Source organism: Anomaloglossus baeobatrachus, chromosome 7 (assembly GCF_048569485.1).
Source record: "Anomaloglossus baeobatrachus isolate aAnoBae1 chromosome 7, aAnoBae1.hap1, whole genome shotgun sequence".
Classification (NCBI taxonomy): Eukaryota; Metazoa; Chordata; class Amphibia; order Anura; family Aromobatidae; genus Anomaloglossus; species Anomaloglossus baeobatrachus.
Genome location: NC_134359.1, coordinates 218,373,800 through 218,388,948, shown reverse-complemented (window position 1 = coordinate 218,388,948; position 15,149 = coordinate 218,373,800). Strand labels below are relative to the sequence as shown.

Here is a 15,149-nt window from a genome sequence, read left to right as displayed (position 1 = left end):
CGGGATCTTTATCCAGGGTCTGCGCCTCAGCCCCTGCAGCGGCTCGTGTTGCAGGCACCACCTCTGGGTATGTGATAGCAAGAGGCCGGAGGGGTACCGTGTCATTCGGTGTAGATTCTCTCAGTACCCGGATGGCCTGGTCCTTAAACTTTGCAAAGTCCAGAGCAGTGTTCTGCAGGACCATGATACGCAGCTGGGTCCTGTGGGAGTCTGACAGGAGCCCTTCTATGAACTGCTCAGTTAGGAGCTTGACTTCTTCACGTACACTCTCTGGGTCCACCTGTGTAACTGCTCTCAGGGCCTCCTGCAAGTTTAAGGCAGAGGTCCCGTATGCTGTCTGTGGCCCGTTGCTTGCACCCAAAGAATCTCATTTTTATTTCTGCTGCGGTGCGGGTGTCAAAAGTACTCTTCAACTTAGCCAGTATCTGGGTTGCTGTCCCTTTATCTGTGTCAGGCCAGGACTTCACTTCACGCTGGGCCGCGCCGGCTAGCTGCCCCATTAATATGCCCACCTTCTGTCTCTCAGTCAAAGGATACACTCTAAACAAGCTGTGCAGCCTTTCTCTGAAGTCGCTCAGGGTATGTGACTCCCCGGAGTACTGCGGTAGCAAGTCCGCTCCCGGAAGGTATGGCATGGTGAGCGGCATTACAGGCGCTGCAGCGGAGCTGGGGCGACGGCGACTGGGATCAAATTGGCCGGTGCTGCTGTGTCTTGAGCTATCACAGCCACCTGTTCTCCCTCTGAATCGGACATCTTCCTTCCCCCTTAGTGGACCTTACCAGGCTCCACTCTCTTTTCAAAATCTCTTCAGAGTCGCGCGGGGTTAATGGCTCTCCGCTCTGATGGCGCGCTTCCTTCGCGCCCTTTTTCGGGCACGCTCCCTTTCTTCCTGCGCTAAGCAGTGCCAATGGCGGCGGCAATTTTCAACAGTAAAACACACAGTCTTTTCAGGCGCACAGTACCCGGTGGGGGCCGGGCACGTTATCCTGTTCGTGACGCCAAAGTTGACTCGCCCACCCCAGGGCTATGGGACACCCGGTGCCGGGCCGGACTAGTCCGGGGATCGTCAGTGGTGGCTGAGCCCGACTCCGTACCCTGGTGCGGTCAATTAATAAGGCTGGTGACTTGGGGGTGATTAAAGTTTGTATTATTCGTGACGCCACCTGTGGTTTGCGGTTATTAAGCCGCCCCTGCTGTATGAGGCCTCCGGGGTGATGGAACGGCAGCAATGGTGTTACTGCTCCCCACAGGTGGAGCGGTGCCCCGGGGCAACAGTTGGTGCTTGTAAGTGTCGATGTACTTGCTGTGTAATGCAGGGCCGACAGGGCGGTGAAAGGACCGGACACAAACAACAGTCTCTTTACCTTCTCCTCTTTTACTATGCAAACGGTTAGTCCTGGGAGACTGTTACAGGTGGTAGAGGGTTGCGGCCAGCCTGGACGTAACTGAGGTATCTTTTTGGCCAGCTGAGTATGAGGCCTACTCCCTGTTCTTTCTTTGCTTTCATAGGATCCTGCACTCTGAGTTAGCAATGGCCCTCTTGCTGCTGGGACCAGTGGTACGTCCCTCTCCCTGTGTAGTAGGCTGCGCAGGCCCTCTCTGATGCTTCTGTGCTGGAGTCCACACCGGGCCCTGATGATGTAGCTGTACCTTCAGGTTGCTTTGGGGGGCCAGGAGACCTGCAGTCCTCCTGCCCTTCGGATTTGGCTACCAGGGAAGGGTTTTACACCCTGGCAACCACAGACTCCGATGTCTAAGTCTCTTCTGTGCCTCTCTGCCAATCCTGCTTCACTGGGCCAAGCTATTCCAGCTCCAGGCCCCAGTCCATAGGACAGCACTACTCTGCGTCTTCACTCTCCAGACTTCCCTCACAGACTGAACACTAACTCCTCCCTCAGGTCAGGCTTGAGGAATGCTCCCTGGAACTACAGGTTCATAGCTCCCTCTGCTGGCCTGAGGGAGAAACTGCATTGAATATTGAACTTACTGGCCAATGATTTCCCCAATTACCTCCAGGCTCAGTATTAACCCTTTGGAGGGGCAATGCTGTTGTGGCGACCAGGTCCTGGGGCGCCACATTATTATTGTTGCTGAGTGCGGTTATGGAGTTAACCCTTTTTGCCTTTTGTTGTTACCTTTCTGCTCTTGCTTTACTCCTGACTCTCTCATTGTCTATTCCTGTGTGTGTATAAAGTGTGTCAGAGTTTTCCTTTTCCCTTGTCTGTCTTTATCTGTTTTCTATCACACTCCTGCTCTGTCCTTTCCTGGTGGGATGGGGTTATCAGAGTAGTATTGCTCAGGAGCATAGCCAGGAATGAGACTCAGGCATCTCCACCATCAGGAGTAACCCTGAGGTTAGGGACAGCCTAGGGTTCCCTAGCATGAGGAACAGCATAGGAGATCCTGTCCTCCACTATTCTAACAGGAAAAGGGCAACGGAAAATCACAAATATTGAATTAGGTTAAAACTAATAGATAATAAAAACCACACTCACGCTGCAGAATAAAAAATACCCAAATAAAGTTTTAACTAAAAAATAGGTGCAAATAAGATAATGATTAAAGCACAATAAAAATAAGTCATCAATAAAATAATTTTAAATCTAAAAGGGGATTTACACGCTACGATGTCGTTAATGTTTTATCGTCGGGGTCCCGTTGTTAGTGACGCACATCCGGCATCATTAACAATATCGCAGCGTGTGACACTTATCAGCGATCTTAAGCGACCTCAAAAATGGTGAAAATCGTTCACCATGGAGAGGTCGTCCCAAAACCAAAAATCCGTAATGGTTGATTATCGATGTGGTTCGTCGCTCCTGCGGCAGCACACATCGCTATGTGTGACACCGCAGGAGCGAGGACCATCTCCTTACCTGCCGCCGGCCACAATGAGGAAGGAAGAAGGTGTGCGGGATGTTCATCCCGCTCATCTCCGCCCCTCCGCTTTGATTGGCCAGCCGCTTAATGACGTCGCGGTGACATCGCTGTGATGCCGAACGTCCCTCCCCCTTGAAGGAGGGATTGTTCAGGAGTCACAGCGACGACAACGACCAGGTACGTATGTGTGACGCTGCCATAGCGATAATGTTCGCTGCGGCAGCAATCACACGAAATCACACACACAACGGGGGCGGGTGCTTTTGCGTACGATATTGCTAGCAATTGCTAGAAATATTGTAGCGTGTAAAGCCCGCTTAAAACAAAGGCGCAAAAGCAATGATGAATCAGCCCTAAATTGTTTCACCTATAAAATATGCCCAGGCAAAACATACACATCAAAAAACTTTCACGGTAAAACCAAATGCTATTCAGTGCCGTTTTGAATGCGTTTTAATGCATGGTTCAGAAAAGACAAACTTTGGAAAAGTTTCAAATAATTATTTTTTGCGGCTTCCAATTGAGGTATCAGTATGCAGTCTAGGAGTGTCAGTCACTCACCATCTTAGGCCTCTTTCACACGCCCGTGCCTCCGGTACGTGTATGGACAGTTTTCTCACGTACCGGAGACACAGGCACACGTTGACATATGTTTTCCTATAGTTTCAGGCACACGTAAGTATTTTTGCAGGGAACGTGTGTCTGTTCAGTGCTTACATATGCTCGTGTGTTCCCCACGCCGACATGTCCGTTTATCTCCGGCATCACGGGTGTCACACGTAACACAAACGTGTCAAACGTAAAACACACGGACCACACGGTTGTGTTCCGTGTGACACGCACCGAAGAAAAGACATGTGTCTATTAAAAAAAAAAAAAAACATCACTCACCTTCTCCAGGCCTGCAGTCTCTGCTGCTGCTGTCACTTGCTGCCGACCGCCGCTCATTTAATATTCACTTCACTGCAGCCGGAAGCAGCAGCAGCGGGGAGTCAGCAGGACGGAGACCGAAGATCAGCACCACGGACAGCGACGCCAGGGACAGGTGAGTAGAAAGTTCCCATTCTCCATGTGTTATCACGGATAACACATGGAGAACACACGTATGCCATACACACAGCTCCCCGAGGGCAATACGCATCTTTGACACATCCGTGAAACACATGCGTGATTTTCACGGGCGTGTGAAAAAGGCCTTCAGGGTGAATGAAGTCAATGCAGATTTGGTGCCAAATATCCAAAGAGATTTCCATATTGAAAATCTGAAGCATAATACAGCAAGGTAAGTAGTTTTTCATCTAGATGGAAAAAAATAGTTTCCAAGGTTCAAGTAACAAGGAAAAATTAGATTATTGTCCAAAATTTGTTTAATCCAGTATCAGCTTAAATATGATATGAATATGACACTACTCATACATACGTGGTCAAAATTGTTGATACCCCTTATTTAATGAAAGACATACTCACAATGGTCACAGAAAAAAACTTGAATCTGACAAAAGTGATAATAAATAAAAAAAAATCTATGAAAATAAAAAAATGAAAGTCAGACCTTGCTTTTCAACCATGCTTTAACAGAATTTTTAAACAATAAAACTCATGAAACAGGCCTGGACAGAAATGATGGTACCCCTGAAAATAATGTGACAAAAGGGACATGTTAAATCAAGGTGTCTCTACTAATTAGCATCACAGGTGTCTACAATCTTGTAATCAGTCAGTGGACTTGTACAGTATATAGGGCTAAATATACTCACTGTGCTGTTTGGTGACATGGTGTGTACCACACTCAACATGGACCATAGGAAGCAAAAGAAAGAGTTGTCTTAGGAGATTAGAAAGAAAATTATAGACATGCGTGTTAAAAGTAAAAGTTATAAGACTATCTCCAAGCAACTTGATGTTCCTGTGACTACAGTTGCACATATTCAGAAATTTAAGATCCATGGGAATGTAGCCAACCTCCCTGGACGTGGCTGCAGGATGAAATTTAATGTCAAATCAAAGAGACGCATAATACGAATGGTAATGAAAGAGACCAGAAAAACTTCTCAAGAAAATAAAGATGAACCTCAAGCTCAAAGAGCATCAGTGTCAGATTGCACCACCCGTCGTTGTTTGAACCAAAGTGGACTTCATGGAAGACGACCAAGGAAAACATCATTGTATTAATGTACCATCAGGTATCATAGTACAAAAAATGGAGCTAGCCATCAAGAATTTAGCTTAGACTGGACATTTGAAAAAGTGCACCTCATGTCCATATTCTCAATTGCTTTCTACTGTAATGGTTAGTAATGTTAGTGCTGAAGATTAAACTGTACGAAACTGATACAGAAATTACACTGGTAGATTGTAAAACTTTTCTTCATATAATAGTTAAGCTTCATTCGATGAAACAGTATTGGTGTTACCTAAGGTTGTGCTTCCCCTATTTTGTAATCTATTAAAATATTAATTGCCTTTACATCATAAGCGTAAGTGTTACAAAACAATTGTTAGAGTGTTATTGGTAGGACATTTCACCGTAAATTATTTACTGCAATTACTTGACCTTCAAGATGACTTGTGGCTTTATATGATTTTTCAGTATAAGGCTATGGGCGCACTAGGCCGTTTTACCCGCGGATTTACCCGCGGATTTGCTGCGGAAATTTCTTGAGAAAGGTTTGAAATCTTTCTGCAGACATTTCCCAGCAAAACCTATGGGAACAAAAAATAGCTGTGCGCACGCTGCAGATTTTTCTCAAGAAAATTTCTTGAAAAAATTTTCTCAAGAAACTTTCTTGAGAAAATGAGCATGTCCATTATTTTCCGCAGGTACCTGCGGAATACCCCTGGAATTTTACTCCATTCACTGTAATGTAATCGCGAAATTCCGGGGGTATACCGCAGGTAGCAAATGATGTGCGGTATACCCCCGGTATAGCCACGATTTACCTGCGGTAGTGCTCATCGCTCCCTGCGGTTTTGCAGGGAGGGATGTCATTATGCCAGGAAGAGGAGGCGGAGCACAGTAAACACAGACGTCACACTCCCTGGACGCCGCACAGAAGCGCTTCCGTGTGACGTCCGGCGGGTGCCCGTGCAGTCTGTGTCCCGCTGCAGCCCCGCCGCTGCACGCACAGCAGTGTCAGTGTCTGCCCGCAGTGTGTCAGTGTCTGCCCGCAGTATCAGCAGCTTGTCACGCTGCAGCGCAGGCAGACACTGACACACAGCAGTGCGTGCAGCCGCGGGGATGCCGAGCGCTGCTGTCAGGAGGTGAGATGAGATCATTACCTGCTGTGACGATCTCCTGCCTCCTGACGTCACCGCGGTCACTGCTGTCTATGCCTGTCTCGCGAACGGCACAAGACTGTCACTAGCGGTGACGTCATGGGCTCTCGCGATACTGCTGACAACGCGGCGGGCATAGAAGGCAGTGACAGCGCTGATGGCAGGACTACAGGAGATCATCACAGCAGGTAATGATCTCATCTATCCTCCTGACAGCAGCGCTCGGCATCCCCTGCAGTGACCTGGGCTATTGATGTTAGCTCAGGTCACTGCATTGCTCTCCCAGCCAATGGGGAACATTCTGTTCTTCATTGAATGGGACAGTGACTATGGTATGGATCGCCGTGGGACCCCCCCCTTATTGGATTATGCCGGACGTGGAATTGATTGTTCTTTTCAATAAATTGGTGAAAGAGGCTATGTGGGGAGTGTTTTTTCAAATAAAACTTTTTTTGTTGTCTATTTTTTATTTCTTACTGACTGGATTGGTGATGTCGGGTATCTGATAGACGCGTGACATCACGAACCCCAGGGCTTGATGCCAGGTGACATTACACATCTGGCATCAACCCCATATATTACCTTGTTTGCCACCGCACCAGGGCAACGGGATGAGTTGGGGCGAAGCGCCAGGATTGGCACGTCTAATGGATGCGCCACTTCTGGGGCGGCTGCGGCCTGCTATTTTTAGACTGGGGAGTGTCCAATAACAGTGGACCTCCCTAGTCTGAGAATATCAGACCACAGCTGTCCGCTTTACCTTGGCTGGTGATCCAATTTGGGGGGACCCCATGTTTTTTGTTTTAAATTATTTATTTAATGTAAAATAACAGCGTGGGGTGCCCTCTGTTTTGGATTACCAACCAAGGTGAAGCTGCCAGCAGTGGTCTGCAGGCTGTAGCCGTCTGCTTTACCCTAGCTGGCTACAAAAGATGGGGGGACCTCACGTGGTTTTTTTTTAAATTATTTATTTATTTTATGGCTAAATACAAGGCTAGGCACCCTTTAGTGCCACATGAAAGTCACTAAAGGGTGCCAGGTTAGAATATGCAGGGGGGGTGGGACATTATATAGGTCTTTCTCATCTATCTATCTATCTATCTATTACCTATCTATTCATCTATCCATCTTTCCCTCTATCCATCATCTGTCTATCGATTATCTATTATCTATATTATTTATTGAAGTAGTTACAGCATAAAAAAAAAAAGCAGGGACCAACCTGCGGAAAAACCGCGGTAAAACCGCGGCAAATCCGCTGCAAAAACGCACGCGTTTTTCCCGCGGATTCGGTGAGTTTTTTTAACGCAGGTGCGGTAATCTTCAACTCCCAGAAGTTTCTCAAGAAATTTTCTTGAGAAAAATCACTTTTCTAGTGCGCACATAGCCTAATGTAATTGGTGTAAATGAAGAATAACACTATTTCTCGCCATTAAATAACTTGTATACTGTGTTTTATTTTACTAATTTTTATCTATACATGTATAATTTTCATGTGTCCAAGGGGATGGATGGGGATTAGCTGCTACATTACACAGAACACAGAGAAATTAGTGATTTATGCTCTCCTGTCTTTGTGAAGCACATGGTTGGAAGCAGCAGCAACATGGTGGACATTATACAACAGAATTGAACAGTGTAGCTGTTAATCCATCAGTGATAAAACACTTTATAGAAAGCAGCTCTTTTTTCCATGTATGTCTCTCAGCCTCCCTTTCTAGAGACTTTAATAGGCAGCTGTAATCTGATCCCTCAGTCCATCCCGTTTGTTTGAGCGAGACAGATTTTAGTTGTATTACTAAAGGGGGCTTTACATGCAGCGACATCACTAGCGATGTCGCTCATGAAAGGAACCCGCCCCCGTCGTTTGTGCGTCACGGGCAAATCGCTGCCCGTGGCACACAATATTGCTAACACCCGTCACACATTCTTACCTTCCAAGCGACGTCGCTGTGGCCGGCGAACAGCCTCTTTTCTAAGGGGGGCGGTTCGTGCGGCATCACAGCGACGTCACACGGCAGGCGTCCAATATAAGCGGAGGGGCGGAGAGGAGCCGCATGAAATACACGCCCACCTCGTTGCTGGAAGACGCAGGTACGGTGTTGTTTGTCGTTCCTGGGGTGTCACACGTAGCAATGTGTGCTGCCTCAGGAACGACGAACAACCTGCGTCCAAAAGCAGCAACAACATTTGGGAAATGGACGACGTGTCAACAATTTGGTAAGTATTTTGCATCGTTAGCGGTTGCTTGTACGTGTCACATGCAACGACGTCGCTAACAAGGCCGAATGTGCGTCACAAATTCCGTGACCCCAACGACATCTCGTTAGCGATGTCATTGTGTGTAACGGGGCCTTAAGGGTGTGAAGAGTTGGTGAAGGAAAAGTGGAAGAGAAGTTCATTATGAGTGAAGAAAGAAGCATATTTCGTTGATCAGATGTTTTACACAGTTGTCTACAATAAAAAAAATGCAAATAGCAAGCATGAACCACGGAATTTACGATGAAATTTCACAGGACAATTAAAATCACTTCCTTATTCTTCATCTGCTAAAAAAGAGGATCATTAAAGGTAACCTGTAAGCTTTGAAATATTGTGAAATCTGTGGGCAGCTTTATTGAATTAGAGAGTAGGAAAAGCTATACGAAATATTTTCCCGCAAACCTATCTATACATGTGCTCAAAGCAACAGTGCCAACTGCCAACCACTGAGCCATCCCGCTGCCCTTCTCTGCTTTATAACTAAGAAAGCCATGGACCCCATAGGGGGGAGGGGCGACATGACCAGAGGGAAGGGAGGGAGTGAGGGGTTAATAAAGTGAATTAAAGGGCATTATGGGCCCTTATAGGGGATTGGTGGAATAGGGTCACTGTAGGGTGGGGAGGGGGCTAGTATATAAACTATAGGGGAGGGGTCTTACCTTCCTTGTGACTCCGGACAGTAAAGGATTCAGACCTGTCCAACGGCATGGCGGACCTCCAGGAACGGGACAGGACGATCCGATCAGCGATGGCGGTGCACGGGGCCCAGGCAGTGCAGTCCCACTTCAGGGCTGCCTGGGTTTCCCCGTCGGCACCTGCCCCTTGTCTCCCCCTCGGCCGCGGGCGGCGTTCCAGGCCCCCCCCCCCCATCATCAGGTATTCTCCGGCCGCAGGGGGGGCAAGGAGGCCCAGTGAGAGCCCCCCTCGGGACCCTCCGCGGCGGGGCGGGCAGCGGCTGCTTCCAGCGTCTGCCCCGGCCGCAGGGAGGAATCTCCGGCGAGGCCGCGGCGGCCGCAAAGGGGGCGTGGCCAGCCCGGGGCCTTCTCCTGATGTCGGGCCTCGGGCTGGAGTGAGGAGCCCAGCGGCGTCTCCTGGCCGGGAGCGAGCCCGGCGACGATCTGAGGCCAGCGGCGGCCTGGACGGAGGCGGGCCCGGCCTGGGGCCTACTTCCGGTCCCAGGCCTCGGGCTCAATTACCAGGCCAGCGGCAGCCCGGGACCGGGGGGCGTGCCCAGCGATGATCGGAGGTTTGAGAAGGGGCGTGCCCAGCCTGGGGGGCCTGCTCCTGGTGACAGGCACCCTGCGGAGGGACACGGCCCTGCGGCAGCTTCCAAATGGGAGCGGGCCCTGCAATTGAAGGAGGCCAGCAGTACCCCCCGTGGGTGGCGGGGGGGGCTGGGCGCAGGCAGCCAGCGGGGGGACCGGTGTGTGCAGGCGGCACCCGGATACCCGTGAGGCTGCGGGGAGCAGGGGGGACGGCAGGAGCCCTGCGGTTCCTGCCAGGTCCCTCAGGTCATCAGTACTGCGCCCGGCAGCAGCGGTCTCCCCCTCCCGGGGAGGACCCGGCGGGATGCCACGGTTGGGGCCCCTGGAGGGCTGGAGGCGACGGTGGGGAGCCCCCTGAGCTCAGGGAGAGGCTCCTCCAAGAAGAGGATTCGGTCAGCGGCGGCCCGGGGGACAGGACGGTCTCGCGGGCTGTCGCCGCACAGGAAGAGACGGATGCCCACCGCCAGTGCCCACGCGGCGGCCCGGGAGGGCGGCCGTGGTGGAGGGGAGGCATCGGCTGCGTCCCCTGGAGCTGGAATGGTGGAGGACGACTACAGCGAGGAAGAAGAGGGAGCCCTCAGGTCGGGGGGACGAATCTGATGAGCAGATGGCGGAGGACGTCGCGGTTCCAATTTCCATTTCTGCGCCACGGTCGGGTGAGCTAGCCGTGGATTCGGCATTGCTTGCGGCGCGGGGTGCTAGTTTTGGGGAGGTGGCTGCGGGCACGGCAGCGCCAAGGGGGGTCAGCATTGCTTAGTCAGTTGCTGGGCTTGTTGCAGGGTTAACGCGCGCGCCGGCGGCAGCAGCGGCCTGGACGGGTCGACGGTGGAGGGCGCAGCGTCGGTCAGCAGCGAGGCGGCGCCGGTTGGGACGGGTGCGGTTGGTGGAGTAGTGGAGCCCGCGGGTTAAACAGCGGTAGAACAGGAAAATGGGGATGTGGTGGTGCGTTTGGCGGATAGGGTTCAGTTTACGTGTGCTTTGAGGGACCGTTAGGGGCTCACCTCCAGAGGGAGGTGAGGGACAAGATTGGGAAGGGGGAGTATGTGAAGGGGAAAAGGAGCCGGAGCATTGCTCGGCTCTGTTTGACTATCGGGATGCAATGGGGGAGGCGTATCGCACGGACAGGGGCTTGCCATGGCTGCGGTATGTTGTGCAGTTTAGGCGGCGGAAGGCGTTGCGGCCCGGCATTCGGTGGGACCGTGAGGACATTTCCTTAGGGATGCGTTGAATGGCGGCCCCGAGCCTACCCCTTCCCCCCCCCCTCCCCTTTTCATGGCGGCGCCGGGGGGAACGGGAGCCAGGCCCTCGGGTACCCAGAAAAAAGGATTGTGCTGGCAAGTTGGCGACGGCCGGTGCAAATTTGGGGCAGCATGCAGGTTCGAGCATGAGTGCTCCGGCTGAGGGGGGACGGGTTTTTTGGTAAAAGGGAGGACGGCAGTGAAAATAGGGGGCAATGGCGCCATCTTTTAAATAGGTATCCGGGCGGGGCAGCGGCGTCAATTTTGCGGTTTGGTTTTTATACGGTTTTCTGATTTCGTCGGCGGTCGAGGCATGGCCTCCGGTTTGTCGTACTTTACGGTCGGCAAGGAACCACCCTATGGTTGTGGGTGGGAAGTTGGGGACAGAGGTTGAGTTGGGCAGGATGGGGGGGTCCATTTGAGAGCCCGCCGTGCAGTAATCTGGTGGTGTCCCGGTTGGGGGTGGTGCCAAAGAAGGAGCCGGATAAATTTCGGCTCATCCAGCATCTTTCATTTCCGGGGGGGTCGTCAGGGAATGATGGCATCGCGCTAGAATTGTCGGCAGTGTACTACGTCTCGTTTGACAAAGCGCTGGACTTGGTGCGGGCGGCGGGATGCGGTGCATTGATGGCAAAGGTGGATGTAGAATCGGCGTTTCGTTTGCTGCCGGTGCATCCGGAGAGCCAGCACCTCCTGGGTTGCTGGTGGGGTGATGAGTTTATGTTGATCATTGTTTGCCTAAGGGCTGTTTCAATTTCTGGTTTGTATTTTGAGGCGTTTAGTTCCTTTGCTGAGTGGGTGGTGCGGGACGTGTCTGGGTGTCCTCCATTATCCTCTATCTAGATGATTTTCTTGGTGTCGGTCCGGCGGGATCCATGGTTTGCGCTGGCTCGTTGTTCGCCTTACAGAGAGGGGCGGATAGCTTTGGGTTCCCTTTAGCACAGGATAAGTCGGAGGGGCCGGCGACGGTTATGCGGTAATTTTTTGTTTTCTTTGGGGACTGAGATTGACTCTTTGGCTATGGAATGCAGGCTGCCGGAGGGGAAGATGGTGGCCTTGTGGTGTGTGGTAGCAGCAATGCTGGCAGCACGGAAAGGGCGGCTGTAGGTGGTGCAGTCTTTGCTCGGGAAGTTTGAACTTTGCGTGCAGGATTATGCCGATGGGGCGGGTGTTCGCCAAGATTTTGGCGGCAGATAGGGTAGGCGTACGGTCCCCGATGCATTTTGTGCGGGTCACGCGGGAGATCAAGGAGGATTTTCTGGTTTGGGATGTTTTTCTTGCAATGTTTTAACGGCCGAGCCTTGTGGTTGAAGAAGGTGGTGCCCAATGGTGTGCTAGAACTGTACAGGGACGCGGCCGGGTCGGCAGGTTTCGTCACCACTTTTTCAGGGACATTGGTACGTTGGGAGGTGGCCTGAGGAATGGCGGCAGGTTGGTCTGGTTAGGAATCTGGCCTTGCTGTGGTTATTTTCGATCGTGGTGACGGTGGAATTGTGGGGGGTCGCAATTTTCGGGATGTAAGTGTGCGATCACTGCGATAATCAGGCGGTGGTGCATGCGATGAACAGCTTGTCAGCAGAGTCCGGACCGGTAGTGGCTTATCTGCGGCATTTGGTGCTCAAGTGTTTACTGTGGAACGTTCATGTGGTTGCGAAACACGTGGTGGGGGTTGATAACGGGGTGGCGGACGCTTTATCTCATTTTCAGTCCACAGGTTGTGGGAGTTCATGCCAGGGGGCAGACGAGATCGGAGCAGTGTCCAGAGGACTTGTGGAGCCTGGTGAGGCATTGATTGCGGGTTCATTAGGAATTCGGTGAGTGGCAGGAGATGCTGGGAGTTATGTTTGGTGACGGGCGAGCAAATTACTTGTTGGCGCTACTGGCACTAGTGAGCGAGGATTTCAGGGCTGGGAAGTCAGCATCAGCAGTGTTACTTAGGGTGGCGGCTGTGGCCTTTTTTGGTTGAAGGTCAGGGGTGAGTGGGGCGTGCCGCGGAATTTTGGGGCGGCAGGCCTTGAAGGGTTTTTTCGGAAAAAGGGCGAAGGAGCGGGACACTAGGTGGCCCATTTCTTTGGTTTTGTTACGGCAATTGGTGGACGGTTTGCGGGAAATTTGTGTCTCAGTTTATGAGAGGGTGCTTTTGAAACGGCTTTTGTGTTAGCCTTTTTGGGGGCGTTGGTAAGCCCTTCCAGGTTCAGGGGGGGTGGTCTGATGTCCGAGGTTGTGGCATTGGTGGGACGGAGAGTAGAGTGTCAGCTTAGGCGGTCCAAAAACAGACCTGATGGGTCGAGGCAGGTTGGTGGTGATGGATGCGTGGTGCCCGGGGCAGTTGGTGAGGAAGTTTTGCGGCTTGGGGGCGGTCCTCCGGGCCTGCTGTTATGGCACGTGGATGGGTCTTGGTTTGTCTCGTTACCAGTTTGTGGCCGTACTGAGGAGTTGTTTGCGCTGGGCGGGGGAATGCTCGGGAGATTATGGGCCTCATTCCTTCAGGATCGGGGCGGCTGCGGAGGCTTCGCGTTGTGGCCTGGGTGATGACATGGTGGGACGAATCGGTTGGTGGGAGTCTTATCGTTTTTCGGGGTTATGTGCGCCCACAGTTGTTGTCCCAGTGAGGGCTTTATGGAGTAGTTGGTTGTGACTTTGTCCGGGTTTCATGCTAAAAAATTGGTGTTGGTGGGGTTTGTTTTGGTAAAAGTTTTGGTGGTTGTAGGAATCTGCCTGATATGGATTCTGGGGCTCTCCTTCGTGTTCTGGGGGGGCTCGTCGGGCCGATGCTCGCCTGAATGGTCGGCAGTTGGGTGGACAGATCGCTTGCGTTGGTCAAGTGGTTCGGTGTGCGGGGCTTGGAATGGAGCGGGGCGTGACGGAGTTTGAATACTATTGCAGGGTGGATAGACCTCCGAACGTGTTGGTTTTTGCACGTGGGGGGGGAAGTGACTTGGGAGTGCGGGCATCACGTGATTTGATCTGGGACATCAAGATGGATCTATTGCGTTTATGGACCAGGTATCCGGGTTTGATAGTGGTATGGTCGGATTGTGGCCACATTGGTGTGGAGGGGGGCACGGTCAGTTGAGAAGCTGAATCGCGCCCAGGATCATGTGAACAGGGTGGTTGCGCGTTTCGTGCGGAGAAACGGCGGTAGTGTAGTGTGACGTGCGGATCTGGAGTCGCCAAAGTGGCAGTTTCGAAGGGGTGATGGGGTTCACCTTACTGAGATTGGTTCTGATCTATGGGCCTTGGGTTTGCGTGATGGTGGAGCAAGCCTTGGGTGTGTGGCGGGTCCAGGCCACGTAAGGTGTCACGTGTCCTGTCCTGTGGCGGGGGTAGGTCTGGTCCAGAGGCGGTTGTAAGGGATTGGTGGCTGGACTGAGAGGCACTGTCTTGGTATGGTGTCTCCGGGTTCCGGTAAATTGCAGGCACGGGGTTCTGCAAGGTTTGGGGGGTATTAATCCACGGGGTGATTAATACCTCATCTCTGGGTCGGAGTGTTGCGGCCAGGGATATTGGTGGAGGAAGTGGTTTCTGGACCGGGCCTACATGGGGTTACATGTACAGTTATTATTTATGTGTTACCTATTATTTGTTTGGGGTCGCCCGTTGGACGGCGCCCCCTTGTGTTAGTATGTTAATAATAGGTAATAAAGGCTGCTGTGGCCAATTTGTTTAACCAAGTCACATGCAGTCGGTGTGTTATTTATTAGGTTAAGTGGGTATACTAACCATCACGACCGGAGAATCCTTCCTCAGTGGTCAAGAAAGCCATGGACCCCATAGGGGGGAGGGGCGACATGACCAGAGGGAAGGGAGGGAGTGAGGGGTTAATAAAGTGAATTAAAGGGCATTATGGGCCCTTATAGGGGATTGGTGGAATAGGGTCACTGTAGGGTGGGGAGGGGGCTAGTATATAAACTATAGGGGAGGGGTCTTACCTTCCTTGTGACTCCGGACAGTAAAGGATTCCCGCCCACCCGCCCTTGTGTTTTGCGAGTTCGTTTTGGCTATGTTTGTTTATAAAAAAAAAAAAAAAAAAAAAGAAGAAAACAAAATGAGAAAATGGAATGATGCGGTTTTAAAGCAAAAAAAAAAAAAAAAAAAAGGGGAATACAGGTTAAGGCTACTTTCACACATCAGTTTTCTGTATTCAGGCACAGTCCTTTTTTTTGCCGTATCCAACGTTTCCGTTTTTGTTGTGCAAACCGGAGCAAACCGGACCTACCGGATCCG

The 15,149-nt window shown here is 51.5% G+C and overlaps 1 protein-coding gene across 1 annotated transcript in view; it reads left to right on the top strand.

Annotated features, from left to right (window-relative positions):
* The first annotated feature begins 7,521 nt into the window (after positions 1-7,521).
* Positions 7,522-15,149, top strand: part of CARHSP1 (calcium regulated heat stable protein 1) — a 206,158-nt gene continuing 198,530 nt past the window's right edge. Inside the window, exon 1 of the mRNA XM_075319098.1 lies at positions 7,522-7,532. The gene's annotated coding sequence lies outside the window, so the exon portion shown is untranslated. The remainder of the gene's footprint in view (positions 7,533-15,149) is intronic.